We start from the raw sequence: 16,247 nt of genomic DNA, 5'->3' as shown, positions 1-16,247 counted from the left end.
GCTGAACCAGCACTGAGCTGACAGGGCAGCATTGTCTACAAATCAGGGCTCTGACACCGGAGGACAACCCGCGCTCGCTGCTCTCTCCACTCAGCGGTAACAAGCACTTACTTCCACGATAATTAAGCATCTTTCTAGTCGGCTTCCTGCCTCGGAGGCAGCCGCTTTCATTTCTCTTGCAGCGCGTAGCATCGTTTTAGAAGACTCGCTGCTATTTAAAGGCTAGAACATTTAGGGGTGTTTCACAAAAAAAAAAAAGAAAGAAAGAAAAAAAAAAGGCACGCTGCCTGCAGAACGCGGGGCTGGGCTCGCGCCGGCTGAGTCTGTGCAGCCTGTCAAATAAAGGCCAATTGTTTTCACTTGCACTCCTCTTCACCATCTTTTGTGAAAGGGATAATGATTTTGCACTGTTAACCTACTTCAACCTGGCTTTTGAGCTTTCTAGATACTTCTACCCTCAGTCTGTTAAGGTTTCTCTTACATTCCAGAACTTTGCAAGCTCCTCTCTCCACTGTAAGCCTTCACGTGGCAGGACGTGCGAACTGTTGCTTCCCACAGCATCAAGGAGCAGCACACGTGGCTACGGCTAGGTCCAAGGGCTCCTCATACAAATGGAAGAAAAACCAATCCCAACAACTGTCTATCTTAAAAAAGAACCTGATTATTTTGATAAAATAATTTTTAAAATACTAGCATAAGGAATAATTCTAAGTAGATTATTTTAAAATTCGATGCTTTCAATATATAACCTCACAGGAATCCAAAGAAATCACCTTCCACTGTCAGAGCATTAATTCTCTATTAGGCCAACACACTGACCCCACTAGGATTAAAACAAAACAGAACTCGTCCTTGCCACTTTTCATTTGCCTTAGAAAATTATTTATTGCAGAACTGTCCTTGAGATATCTGAGGTTACATCCACTGTAGGAGGAAACTAAACCAGACACTAAAACACAATAAAGAAAACTGACTTGGAAATGCTCGATCTTCACCATCAGTATTCATCTTCCAAATCATCTCATACACTTTATCAAATAGGTTTTTTAAAACTTATTTTTAAATATAAAAATGTCCCAGCAATTTAAATGTCAAGACTCCTATTCCATCTCGATTATAACAATTTAATGGTTTTTTAAAATTTTTCCTTTCAAAATACAGATGGGCACATAGCCTTTCAAAATACAGATGGGCACATAGGAAAAGAGAGAAGCCACTGTTCAATAACCTATAAAAATTATAGAGGTTTCAGATGAGCAATGAGTTAAATATTTTTTCTAATCCTTAGGACCTTCCTTTCTATATTTTTCTCTCCCTCCCTATCCCCATCCTTATTTATAGCATCCAATCCCTTTGCAGTACCGTAATGGATTTGAACACTACCTAGCACAGTTAGAAATACAGGTGCTTTGTGCTTATTAAACTATGAGTCAAAAATAAAGGTGGCCATCAATGTGTCTTAGATAATGACAAATCAAATCTATCCCTTGGGGTGAAATAAAACAGCAAACATATGTTGATAATTATCAGTAATTCTTTTAAATATCAGCAACCCTGCCTAAGCATCAATAATTGTGGCAGAAAAGCAACAGAATTAAACAGAAGAGCAATATTCATTTATAGCGAGCCACCTCCATCTGCTGAAAGAGCAGGATAAAAATGTCCTCATTGCATGTTTAATTTTATTCTTCTAGGTACTATTTAAGTTTATGATAGGTCCATTGAGCCAGATAGTAAATCCCACTTATAGGGACCACCATTTAGTTCAAAAATTCAATTTTACTGGATGAAAATCTTTTCAAGGTCTATCACAGTTACCTACCACTCTATTTTGATAATGCCATTCTTCCAGAAGTGCTTTCTCCTCTCTTCTAAATAACTCTCAGCACTTCTACATTCTCTTCTGAGCATGGACCACACACCTGGTTCTAAGAATATTTGAAACCATCCCTCACTTGCAGGAAGCCCCAGGTGAATGGGGAAGATGCAGATATAAAAAGACCAAGTATAGTAAAGGTCCTGATGGAGATCTGCACGGGCCATGCTTTCTGACTGCACATCTCCTGTTCTGATGCTTTAAACACACGCTCTCTCCTGGTGGGGCTCAGTCGGGCCACAGCAGGTTGGCCATTCAGAATATCAAGTCTTCCTGAGTGCTAAAAGTGGACCCCTAGTGATTTCAGAACTGCTAAAAACAGCCCTTGATGCCTGGCTCTGTGAGGCATTTGCACTCTTGACCTCTTCAACCTTCCGGAAACCCTTCTCTTGATCTCTGTGACAATCATACGTGTCCTCATTTTCTCTTGCCTTTCACTTTTGACCTACTACTCAGTATCACTAGTGGGCTACACTGAAAAGCTAGGATCTCAGGGTGGAACCCTTATTTTACTTCTCTTGGCAGTTTTCATGCTTGGAAGGGGCCGTAAAAAGGATTTCTATTAGGATGCATGTGAGCAGTCAGTGCACTGGGATGAGAGTAGACAAGGGTACAGAGGAGTAGAAATATTACTATGAAAAGTGAGGTATATTATCTGTGCCAACTGAATGAAGGCAGAATAATGAAATTCCTGGGAGGTGTATCTGCATCGTAACCAGAATCCTGGTGGCATCATAGTGACTGCAGCTTTAAATCTCATCTACGCTGTTACTTCCAAATCCCTGGTCAAGATCCCTCATCCTGGGACCAGCAGTTAACATAATGGAAATGTCACTGGACTCCCACGTAGTCGACCATGGTTCGTGTCCCAGACCCGGTGGCTTAAAACTCACACCAGGCACGTGTGCGTGTGTGCCCAAGATCCCGAGAGGAGAATGGAGGAGAAGGGATTGCGGCGTGGCCATCCCCCCTGGGGGGTGATTTCTCGCTTTCTGTCTCTCTGTCTCTTTGTCTATCTGGCGAGCACATGTGCCCTAAATCAAAAACCTCTCCAAAATAAAAAAAAAGACCCCTCACCCTGAACTGCATAAAATATATGCGAGTGCCCATGTAATATCTTTCTTACGTATCTATTTTCTACAACGAACTAACAACCAGGAAGATGAAAAAAATATTCCCCCCCCCGAAATGAATGTGTGGTAAGGAAGTAAGGACAATAAATAATGCAAGGAACTGAATAAAAGGAACAACATGGGAAACTTCCTTTGTATCATGAACATAAACAACAATTTAGAGGTTATACAAGACGATGTGGGAAGGGGGAGGTAAGGAAACACTGCAATTCCTGTCCTGAAATAATGATAATGCAGCACAGTAGATTTATCAAACGATGTAGCATTCCTTATGAAATAGTACACTTCCGTATTCCAAATGCAATGCTGTTGAATTCCTTAACTAGGATAGCTTCAAATACAGAGCCAGTTCTCAAGGTTTCAGGGCAACAGAAAGAATTGTGCTAATGAATAATTATTCAAATGCCTTAGTAATTTAGAGATACAGGCTATCATGAATGCCGAAATTTTCATGTAAATAGTTTCTGAAATTGTATACCTAGATTTAGAATGCCTGTAATTATTCTTACTTCAGAACATAACAGGACACTTTATTTTAAACTACTAATATAACTTCACAGTGTTGGAATATTAGATGATCTAAAATAGGCAAATAAGGCAAACTATTTTCTTTACATGCCTTCTTGGCTTTCCTGAATTTCCCCCCACATTGCATAAAATTAACATCTCAGGCAGAAGGAACATGTCACTCTTTCAAGTTAGCCTGAAACACTGGGAACCAGCAGTTAGTGTAATGGCTATGTCGCTGGACTCCCACGTAGTCGACACGTCCCGGACCCGGTGGCTTGAAACTCACGCCGGACGCATGTGCGTGCGTGCCCAAGATCCCAAGAGGAGAATGGAGGAGAAGGGATTGTGGCGTGACCATCCCCCCTGTGGGGGAAGGTGATTTCTCGCTTTCTGTCTCTACGTCTCTCTCTGGCGAGCGCATGTGCCCTATAGCAAAAATCTCTCCAAAAAAAAAAAAAAAGTTAGCCTGAAACACACAAACTGCAATGTCACGAATAATTTAAGATTTTTGAATCAGTATATAACTTCATGGCTGCAGTTTCTCACTTCTCTCATTTATTTGCATCCCGTTTAACAAAAATCAGGAAGGACTGGGAAAAACAGAATTGATACATTTAGTTCCTGTTCTCCAAATGTTCACCATCTGAGAGAGACAACAGTGATAGAGACAAAGTAGATTTTAAAACTTGTGCTGCAATTAGCAAAGTGAATAAAGATGTTATGGACACAAACCATAGAAGATACAGTTACATTTGAATTTAGATATAAGAAAGCAAGTGAAAATGTGTCTCTTATGTCAGAGTGAGGATCAAAAAAAAAAAAAAATTAACATTACCTCCAATTCATCAGCCTAGGAAAGTAGATTTTAAAACTTGTGCTGCAATTAGCAAAGTGAATAAAGATGTTATGGAACCAAACCATAGAAGATACAGTTACATTTGAATTTAGATATAAGAAAGCAAGTGAAAATGTGTCTCTTATGTCAGAGTGAGGATCAAAAAAAAAAAAAAATCACATTACCTCCAATTCATCAGCCTAGGAAAGTTCAAAGAAGAAGGTTGCATTTTGAAGGTTTAGTAAACTTTGAATATATACTTTGTATTTCTCAGGGTGGAGAAAATAACATGAAAATCTGGCAGAAATGTCGATGGTAAAAGAGGGAAGACAGAACGAAGGTATAAATCAAGCTGCTCAGTAGAATTATTAATGAGTAGTAAAATGATTCAACAGCTGATAAAAAAGGAAAATAGAAAAATATGAATATTTACCTCTTACACTTAAATATGACAAAAGTAGTGCAATAAGCAATTAATAAAATACCAATGAGCTAGTTCTGAGGAGCTTCAAGTAGGAAGATAAAAGGTAAGTAGAGTAGAAGGTACAAAGTACAAAGGTAAAAATGAATCATAACTCAAGGAAAACAGTGTGCGGTGCAGAGCAACGCTTTAAAGGAAGAAAAAAACAAGAGCTCACCAGCTCATCAGGGGCATTCAGAGACTCTAAGCTTGATTACAAGATATCAAGAGGTTGAACTAGACCAATAAACTAAACAAGCGTTTTTAATTATTTTTATTATTATTTTAGATTTTTGCCATAGGATGCATGTACTCGCTGGAAAGACAGAGATGGGAAGTGAGAAATCACTCCCCAGGGGATGATGTGCTGCAATTCCTTCTCTCCCATTCTCCTTCTGGGATATTGGGCGTGCACACATGTATATCCGATGTGTTTTTCAAGCTGCTAGGTCTGGGACTCAAACCATGGAGTCAGCCATGTGGGATCCAGGGCCTTAGCCACCATGCCACCTGCTGGCCAACCAAATGTTTTTAAAGTACTAATTTGTACATTAGTATTCATTTAAAATACGTTTCAGGGCTGGCTTGGTGAAACAGCGGTAACGTGCTACTCAAGTGAAGCTGGACGGGTATGAGAGTGTAGGTGCAGTTCTTTGGTTGGCCTGCAAACACAGGGTGCATGCGTCCTGGATCCTGGCTGGCTGGAAGGCTGGCGAAGGGACAATGGCATGAGATTCTGTTGAGGGTTTTCTGGCTATCATTCTCATGAAAGAAATAAACTTAAAAAAAAAAAAACTTATTTTGCCAACATTACAAACTGTGATCTAGTATTGGATAGCTGATTGACGATGATATAATCTGGTATTAAACAATTTATTTATAATCTGGGGAAAGTGAAATATGGCAAATGGGTACCAATGGGACAATTAATAAATATCTGGTAGTATATAGACGGGTATAATATCAGTTTTTCCCAAGTCATTCCCAATTGTGTAAAATTCTTCAAGTTATTAATCAAAGAAAGAGCTGTATAATTAAACAAGGCAGAGACATACAACACATCTTAGGACATCAGATATGTGTTTGAATATTAAAGCGTCCATTAAACATGCAGCTTAAAAATAACACCACCAGGGCTAGCAGGTGGTGTGGTAGTTATAACGCCGGACTCCCACATGGCCCACTGGGGCCCAGAAGGGTGTGGTGGTGATGTAACAGGACCCGCACGGGAAGGTGCTAGGTACAAGCCCCACTGTGCACACCTGGTATGTGCATGGGGGCCTGTATCAGCAGGCTGAGTCTGGGCATGGATTATGACATGAAGACCCTGCTGGGGATGTCTCTATCTCTCTCTCTCTGAAGAATCAAATAAATAAAAACTTAAAAAAAAAAAAAGCTTAAGAGAAGAAAATCCACATCATTCTGCCCTTAAAAATTATGACTTAGAATGCAGAAGGATGAACATCCCCTTGAATCCTGATTTAAAAATACTGTGCTACCTTAAACCTGCAAATGTTCAAATCACCACTCAAAATTCAACAGATGTCAGGTCCTTCCAATGGGATGTTCTTGTGCTAAATCCCCTAATTAAAATGAAATCAAAGGCTACATACATTAGAGAAGTACTAAAGATTATAAGATTAACAGCATTTGAAGGATTTGAATAATTATTCCATTTATCTGATGAACACAGTTGCTTATATTTCATCATTTACAGATGCTTTCTTTATATTTCACTGACATAAAGCCTCCTCACAAGACTGCCATGACCTAGGAAAATTGGGGGAGACTGCCCAAACAGAACACGGGGTACCATCCCTGTCTCCCCTTCCCTGGCTGCGCCTACTTTCCCATGTGCATTCTGTCCTCACAACCTCCTGCTGCAGGGACTGAGGCTAAATTTGAAGGGTATCACTACTGGGACCCAGAGACCAATCTTCTAGAGACCACTGAGGAAGTGCTCTGAGGAATGACGGCTCAGGGACTGCAACCACACACTCAGTATGGGGAAGAAGAGTCTGTGGTACTGGCTTTCTTCTCTGAGGGCAGAGAGGAAAGAGGTGATTTGAATGGAAGTCAGTTTTACACTAGAAAAGTCGTAAGAATGGCCTTTGATCCACACAGAGTGAACTTTATAAAAACCTCAGTGGAAAATCTGCATCACTGACAGGTGAGCAGTCATCTGTGGCCAGGGAAAAGTTCCATCCTCAAGTCTCTATGATCTAACTGGGCAGAGAAGAGATAGGTAGGAAAACGGACTGCACAAAAGGCTTTATTCAGAATAGCACAATTTTTCTCATTTGAAACTTTTTTTAAAAATTTTATTTAACTTTATTTACTTATTTTAATTTGACCAGAGAGGGACAGAGTGAGAGAGAGAGAGAGGAAGAAAGTGAGAAAGCAAGCCACCAGGTCCAGGACTCAAAACGCAGTTGGCTACATGGGAGCCCAGTGCCCTTAACCACCACATCATCTGCTGGCCCCCTCATTTGAAACTTTATGCTCCAAAAAGAATTTAAGGAAGTTCGCTTCAAAAAGTGAATTTAAATTTAGCTTGAAAGAGAAGTAGCAACAGCAAGAACACAGGGTGAATATCAATTTTGTTCTATGCACAACTCTAATAAATCGAAATCATTATCAGTGATGATTAATACCAACATATTTCACTTAACAGATTTTAAAATACCACTCATGAACCAAGAACTTAAAAGAAAAAAATCAAAACATACAATCACTCCACACTGCTTCAGCATTTCCTAAGTACAGATTACAGGTGGTTCATATGTGTCTCACTGTGCCCTCATGTCTGGGCACACACCTTCTCCCTGGGCTCCAGGAAGGCAGAACTCAGTCATTTCGTTTCTCTCCGATAACACATTCATTCAGATGCACCCTGTGAGGTAAGCATCTCTAGTTTACGAATGAGGAAATCGTTCTGAGAGGCAAGCGACATGCCAACGTCATGCTAAGTAGGCTATGTACAACAGGTGCTCATTACAGAGTGGGCTCTCTCTCAGTGAATACAGAGCTGGCAGTTAATGAGAGAGCAGAAAACTACTTTGAAAACACGTGATAAGACAGAAGCTGGATTGTGGCCCAGAGGTAAAACGTGATACTCTGCAAGGCTGATCCTCAAGGGAAGGTTGTGGGTTCTCATCCTGATCTCCTTGAGTATATATGTGCCCATCATCTGGGGCCAACTGAAGCTCAACTGCAGCAGTGCGGTCCCTCTTGTTAACGGAAAAAATAATTTTTTTAAAGAATCTGCTTATATTCAGGAGAGGCAAAGGACTGCCTCCAACTAAAGTTGCCATAAAATACTTGATAAAACATTTGACACATTTTTCAATCCTTCAAAATGGTTTGGAAAATAGGAGCTCTATAACAATTATTCTGCCAATCTGTCAACAAAAATAGAGACTAGAACAAATAAAACATCTTTAATGTGCATCACATATATCCTGATTTATTTTTAATTAATTATGCACATATATTGTACAAATATATGTACACACTATATATGACCACCAGATATGATTGTCTATTCCCCCAAACCTAACATCCCCCAATTTCATTTTCTTAACTTTTTCTTGATTTGTGACAGTGTGCACCTGCATACGAGAATGATGGGGTGGAGGTAGTAGCACTCTCCATAAGGTCTGGTCACACAGTGATCCCGTTCCTTCTCTTCTCCGGCCCGGTGCATCTCTGGTCACACAGTGATCCCGTTCCTCCTCTTCTCTGACCCACTGGATCTCTGGTCACACAGTGATCCCGTTCCTCCTCTTCTCCGGCCCCCAGGATCTCTGGTCACACAGTGATCCCATTCTTCCTCTTCTCTGGCCCGCTGAATCTCTGGTCACACAATGATCCCATTCCTCCTGTTCTCCGGCCCACTGGATCTCTGGTTACACGGTGATCCCATTCCTCCTCTTCTCCGGCCCACTGCATCTCTGGTCACACAGTGATCCCATTCCTCCTCTTCTCTGGCCCGCTGCATCTTGGGCACTCAACATGTACCTATCCTGTTTCTGGCTGACTAAGCCAGGGAGTCAAACAGTGGTCACCAAGTAGGATCTTGCTTCTCCTGAGCAGCACATTACCACTGCACTACAGAGCTAGCCCTCCCTAATTTCCAAATAAAATTTTCCTTCCAAATTCATCAACCTGATCATTTAAACTTTTATTTACACGCTAGAAAAAAGTTAAAATGCAAATTTTATCTTTGAAAACGTTCAACAATAAAGCCTTATAATACGAAGCCTTCTTTTGTTCTTGGTCATTCTTAATCATTTTTATGGCAAAGTGAAATAAATCCTCTAACTGAAATGGTAATGTTTGATCTGAACTGTAGTCTTGTATGTTTCCAATAGGACTCACTTTAAAATCCCATCATTTTGTCTATTCAGTCCTGCTCATAAAGTGCATGGAAGCACAACACGATTCACTCTCTTGCTTAAAACCTCATGGTAACTTCCTTCAAGGTATCAGAATTTTCTGAATGCAAATGTATCTCCCTAATTAACAACCCAATCTTTCCATGTGCTCCCCACCAGGCTTCCTGGAGGTTCAGGAAGCACCAGCCTGAGCACCAGCCAAATGGAAAGGGAATCAGCTATAATTCCTTAAATGTACCAGGTCCCATAAACCTTCAGTAAAGACCACGTAGTGACTTCTGCTCGAACACAACCCCATGCAAATCTCTTCTTTTCTTCCCCTATTTTATTCCTACCCATCCCATTTTCTCCTGTTTAACTCTTACTCCTCCTTCAAGATTGCATATGGATATATTTTCTTTCAGTAATTTGTCCACCATTTTATCACCCAATGCCCACCTATTTTACCCTTCTACAGCATCCCTTGAGAGTACTATAGGAAACTTAGGGTGATAAAAGAAAAAAAATCAAGATTTCTACTTTAGAAACAAAAATTTCTATTTTAAAGAAATCATGATTTCATTCTGTGTTATTACCTTCTAACACTGGATCTACTGCCAAGAAAAAATGAGGGACTGTCTTTTTGAAGTTTCCTGGCAAAACTGCATTCAAAACAAGTTTCAAAGAAAGAAAATGCTGGAGTAAGAAAAATTCTTGACAGAACACAGTTCAAGAGAAGGCCTACCTCGTGTTATAACAATCATGGGTGCAATAACCATCAAAGACATACAAAACAAAACAATACCGCACCATTTCACTATTAGGAACTGTTTGTTTCAGGAATGCGGTACCCACAGTTAACAGTGATACAGTTAAAACCAACATCCTTATGTTGCTGAAAGCAATGGAAATCAGTAGAATCCTCTGGGGGTGGGGGAAGAAACTAATAGGCAAACCAGAGATATACATATTACAGAGCTCTGTAATCCCTCTCTCAACCCTGAGAAATGTCTACACGTTCAAATACAGAAGGAACTTTCTACTGCAGCAGCTGTGGGTGGTCCTCCCCCTAAAGCAGGTTCCAGAGCTTGTCTTCTTGCCCTTTCCTCGTGCAGCTGTTAGAATCCACTCCTTCTCTTGAGATCCCAGCACTCTCCCACTTCCTTAGTTCCCAAAGGACAAGCATACAAAAAGCATCCTGATTTCTCAAGGTTTTCTGGCATACCACCCTTTGAACCAAAAGTACTTTGGCCAGGGACTGTGCCTTATTTTAGTTTTAGTTTGAAGTAAAGGGTTAATCATAAATGCCAACTATATTTTAGAAAAAAGCCAGTAGTATGACAAAGATGGAGAAGTGATTTTACAATCTATAAGAAGGAAAGCCGAAAAGAAGACTCTACCATTGCTCCTGAGAACTAGTGATTTCAGGGAAAAAAGAGAAATGAAGATTTTCTACTAATAATTCAGCCTCCAGCCCCCAAACTCAAGTGGAGAGGTGAGGGGCAGGCCTTCAAAAGAAGACTCCACCATCGCTCCTAAAAACTAGTGATTTCAGGGAAAAAAGAGAAATGAAGATTTTCTACTCATAATTCAGCCTCCAGCCCCCAAACTTGAGTGGTAGGGAGTCCCTCTAGCCTTCTCTCTGTCGCTGTCTCTCTGCCTCTCTCTGTCTTCTCTTTTTTTTTTTTTTTTTTTTTTTTTTGGAGAGATTTTCACTGTAGGGCGTGTGCGCTCGCCAGACAGACAGAGAGAGACATAGAGACAGAAAGTGAGAAATCACCCCCCAGGGGGGATGGTCACGCCGCAATCCCTTCTCCTCCATTCTCCTCTTGGGATCTTGGGCACGCATGCACACGTGCCCGGCGTGAGTTTTAACCCACCGGGTCGGGGACACGAACTGCAGTCGACTACGTGGGAGTCCAGCGACATAGCCATTACGCTAACTGCTGGTTCCCTCTTCTCATTTTTTGTAATATTTTCTTTTAAAATTTTTTAAGGTAAAGTATTCTCTTGGCTTTCAGTTATTCTTTTATCTTGCTAATAATCTCCTTTCCTCCTCCCCTGCAGGAGAGGCAAAAGGCAGGCCTTCAGAAGAAGACTTCACCACTGTTGCTCCTGAGAACTAGTGATTTCATGCAGCACCTAAGTGCACCACACAGTTTTTTATTTTTTGCTGTTTGTTTTTTTTTAAAAGTAATTTTTTGGTTGTTTTTTCTTTGTTTCCCCTCTTTTCCTCTCTCTTTCTTTGTGCTCTCTCTCTCTCTCTCTTACCTTCTCTTTTTCTTTTATCTCATCACTCTGCTCCTCAATCTCCATTCACAGTGTTTTCAGACAGATCTAAGAGAACCATAGCCAAACATCCAAATACTATTAGGGTTAACATATTCCTCAATACCCACTGAATCTACTACATAAAGGGATAAAAACGGTACAGCAAAGAGACTCCAGATCACCTCCTCTGCATGCTCCTGAACACTCAGATTGAACTTCGAGAATTTGGAAGAAACACACCATCAGATGACTAGAAAATACTGCAGGGTCACAAGAAATATGGGAAAGCAAGAAAATATCTCTCCTCCAAGAGAAAAGAGTAACTCCTCTTCATCCACAGACAGTTCAGTGGAAATCATAGAAATGTCTGATAAAGAAATAGAATATTCATAATGATGAAGCTAACAAATGGAAGAGAAAAGAGACAATGAACTGCAGAAGAGAAAGGAGAAAGGAGGTGACGAGTTCCAGAAAGTGAGGAAATTCTTACAAGAGGAAATACATACCATAAAAATGAATCAAATGGACCTGTTAGAGATGAAGGCTATAATATAGGAAATCAAAATCTCCCTTAAAAGTATTAAAGGCAGACTAGATCATACAGAAAACAGAATCTCAGGTGTAGAAGATAAAATCACTGGTCTAGAAAAATCCACCACAAAGATTGAGAAAACTGCCCAAAAAGATGAGAATAACATATGAGAAATACTAGATACTACCAAACATTCAAACATCCAGATAACTGGAATCCCAGAAGGCAAAGAGAATCATAAGGGCCTTGATAATCTATTCCATGAAATTTTGCAAGAAAACTTTCCAAACCTAGAGAGGCACTCAAAAATCTAGTCCCAAGAATACAGACACACAGATATAAGAGTTCAAAAACTAAGAAAATGGCCAAATTAATTGTAGGGACAAATCTGGAATTGAATGTTATATCCCAGAATTTAATTGGAAAGATGGAACCACAAAAGAAGATAGATTAAGTACATGAGACTTAACTGGTGAAATAGCATTTTATGACTTTTGACGAAAACACTGCTGATTTTCTTCTAAGCTTTGTTTTCTGGTTTTAAGCATTTTTGTCCTGTCTTGAGTTGTCAATATGTTCATGTACATACTATTTGAACAGAATATTAGTTTCCTGGCTTTAAGTTTTAAGCAAAGTTCCTTAGCATTTCTTTGATTTATTAAAGTTAAAACTGCTTTTCTTGAAACTACCAGTTAAACTTGCTGTTGAAAGTGATTAGATTATTTAAGACATTTTGTGATCAATAAAATGTGGGGGGAAAAGGAATGGAAAACTACTGTAGACACCAGAGATAGTGTGGGAGGAGGGTGGGAAATGGCAGAGGGTCAGAAATAGGGGTTAAAAATATATATATACACACACACACACAAAATTAGAAATGGAAAATTATTGACAATAACATGCATGATTAAACCACCATGCAGTATATTCTGGATGGGAAATCACATTTTGTATGCTGTGATGATGCTCAGGGAATGAATGTAAATTAATTAATTTAAAAATTTTCAGAAAAGAAAGCTCATGGAAATATGTGTAATAGGAAATCTATGTATGAATTTCAAAAAGTTTTTGTACCAAAATAAATTCATACTTTAATTGTAAAAAAAAAAAAAGAAAGAAAGAAAGAAAGCATTTACTAAACAAGCCACACCTCTTTCAGCCTGATTTGATGGGAGGAAAAAAAAAAAAAAAAAGAGGAAGGAAAGCCTATTGTACAAAGATACTCACTGTAAGGTTATTTATTTTATTTATGTTTTTATCAAAGTAATGCATATCAGTAGTTAAAGGTAAATAGTACCAAAGGCATATAAGAAAACACACAAACACACACTCGGAAACACAAACATACACAGAAACACACACATGCTTGCTTTACTTCATCTTCTCTACTCCCAGAAGCAGACACTTTGAATTCATAGCACTGTCTCCTCTTGTACTTCCATACTCCTAAATACTGGGCTAATGTGGTTATTTCTTGATTTGTTGAACTTGGATATTATCTACTGATACCCTATTGTGGAAGATAAGAAATGAGTATGCTTCTAGTAAGTATCTCTTCTCCTTCCCTTGCCCTATTTTATGTATTTAAGCATGTATATACGTACTTGTATGTGTACTGTGTGTGTGTGTGTGTGTGTGAGATATATATCAGTTATATCACATAGCTATATAGAGTAGGATATATACTTTTGCTTAGTTACTTATTTTACTTTTTCTGGACTTAGCAACTGCTTCATTTTTAAAATGTGCTTAGTTTCCATATATCTACCCTAAATTTTTCTTAAACTCAACAAGCAAAAAATTCTTCTCATTATTATTTTCCATATGGTCAAAAGCAACAAGCTGCCAACTAATTCCCTTTTTGTTCCCCAGAGGGCCTCTCTTCTAGACCTCTCCCCCACCCCAATCCAGCCCTGCCGATTGCTAGTTCTCCTGCACGGGCATTCGTGGGAGCATCCTGTGGGTTACCATGCTCACCATCCCTTTCCCTGTCTCCTGGATGGATCACATGTCTTCCAGATCTCACTTCTTCATTTCTCAGTTTACTCCCTCACTTAAATGAACCATTATCTTCATTCAGCAACTACCTAAGGAGTACATGGGTATTAACAATTTAGTCTTGAACTACAGGTACTAAAACAAACACCATTAGAATTTTCAAGAAATCATTCCATTATCTTTTAGCTTCTACTATTGGAGTTGAGAAGTCCAATTTTTTTTATTCCTGCTTTTTTATATTTTAGATGTTCTTTTTCTGGAACTTTTTAGGCTCATCTTTTTACTATTGGAGTAGTCCTTATGTGGATCTTTTCATAATCTTTGCATTGGATGCAGTATATATGAAAGGTATTTATGAAAATGTACCATAAACATAAGGTACATTTATAAACATAAGGCATAATTACGCCATTAATGAGTATCTCTAGGATCCACTCCAGTCTCCCTAAAGAAATGGCTGCACTTGCTTCCTGAGTGTCAGCGTTCTGAGAATCAAGCCGATCAAAAAATGTTTCATATTAAACCCGCCCTGTGACTACAGTCTCTATGATTATACTGGGTTAGTAAAGGGACCTATCTACTTACAACCAATCCCAATCATAAGTCTATTTTTTCAGCTACTTGGGGCCTTAATTCTGAAATTATTCAGGATCACCTTTTACAGGAATCCCTCAGTAATAGAACTTACTCAGATTCAACTTTTTCTGACATTCCGAAATCAGTTACACTTCATCTCTCTCTCCTTTTCTCTGCTGACCAACACTGTGTTGATAATTCTGATCTGCTCCTATTTCTTTTCTTATTTGCCCTTGTATAGTTGTGTCTTTTAACATTTCCTGAATAACACTGGTATAGTGCTTAAAGAGGGAAAGAAAATAACTGTGTGCTTTTAATTCGACATGCTGAACTGGAGACCGATAAACTATTAGCTTACACTGAAAACTTTCCATTATGAAATATTTGAAACCTACAAAAACAGAGATGCCCACCACCCAGACTGACTAAATGTTAGTAGTCTGCCAAATTTCCCCACACGCCACAAATAAAACATTACTAATACACCTAATGTTAACTTCCCATCCTATTCTCCCTGCTGCTGCTGCAGAGAAACTTCTCTCCTAAGGATGCCATGCACCTTTCCCACAAACACTTTCAAACTTTTACTACATAGGATTTGGAATGCATCCTTTTGCAACTTTCTTTTCTCACTGAAACTGTTTTCAAAATTTATCCATGTTGCTACAAAAAGATAACCTTTATAATAGGGATCCTTTGTAATAACTTCTGTTTTTCCATCCTCTGTATATACTAGATTTTGTTGACTGAAGTCTAGATTATTTCCAATATTTTGCTATTACAAATATTGATAGAATAAATAGTCCTTTTACATCTTCTTTAGGAATATGTGTGGAAGTCTTTAGAGGATTTTAAAAGGGAACTGCTGAAAGTTTGAGTTGGAGTATCTTTTGACATTAGAACTGTTCTCCTGGGATCTACAGATGGTGTAATGGTTACGTTGTTGGACTCCCATGTAGACCTGGCAGTTTAAAACTCATGCCAGACGCGTATGTGTGAGTACCCAAAGTCCCGAGAGGAGAATCGCAGGGTGGCCATCCCCTCTGGGGATGATTTCTCACTTTCTGTCTCTCTGGCAAGTGCACGTGCGCAATAGCAAAACAAACAAACAAACAAAAAAACTGGTCTAAGTTGCTACCACAAATTTACAATAAAAAAGTGCAGAGCATCCCTTATTGTTGCAACTTTCATTTAAGTATTACTAATATGAGGACATAAAATGCCACCTTGTTGCTCTCATTGCTATTTCCTTGATAATTATAGAATTTTGTTTATTGGTCTTATCTACTATATTTTGTTCATTTTTTCAAGAGGTCTTTGTCCTCTTTGTAAGTGATAGAATTTCTTTTATACTGTGGCAATTCAACCTTCATTAGACATGCATACCCAAATGTAATTTTAGTCTATACCTTGTCTTTACCTTTAAGGCATATTTTCATATACCTGCATTTGAAATTTAACATGGCAAAATTTACAGTTTGGGCTTTTTGTGTTCTGTTCAAGAAGTTCTCCCAGCTTCCAATATTAGTTATATATTCACTTATATTGGGGTATCGGAAAAGTCATGATGAATTTCTGCATAGAAAAATACATCATGACTTTTCTGGTGACCCAGTATTTCCTTCTAAAAGTTTTAAAGTTTCTTTTTAAAAAGCATGTCTTTAATGCATCTAGAATTTA

General features: G+C 38.9%; 1 protein-coding gene across 7 annotated transcripts in view; it reads right to left on the bottom strand.

The window, feature by feature from the left end:
- SIPA1L1 (signal induced proliferation associated 1 like 1) overlaps positions 1–16,247 on the bottom strand; it is a 413,451-nt gene that overhangs the window by 160,591 nt on the left and 236,613 nt on the right. The window lies entirely within an intron of this gene.

The sequence above is a fragment of the Tupaia chinensis genome, unplaced genomic scaffold (assembly GCF_000334495.1).
Source record: "Tupaia chinensis unplaced genomic scaffold, TupChi_1.0 Scaffold145367_1, whole genome shotgun sequence".
Lineage (NCBI taxonomy): Eukaryota > Metazoa > Chordata > Mammalia > Scandentia > Tupaiidae > Tupaia > Tupaia belangeri.
Note: the sequence above shows the minus strand (reverse complement) of the source record. Positions and strands in the feature narration are given on the sequence as shown.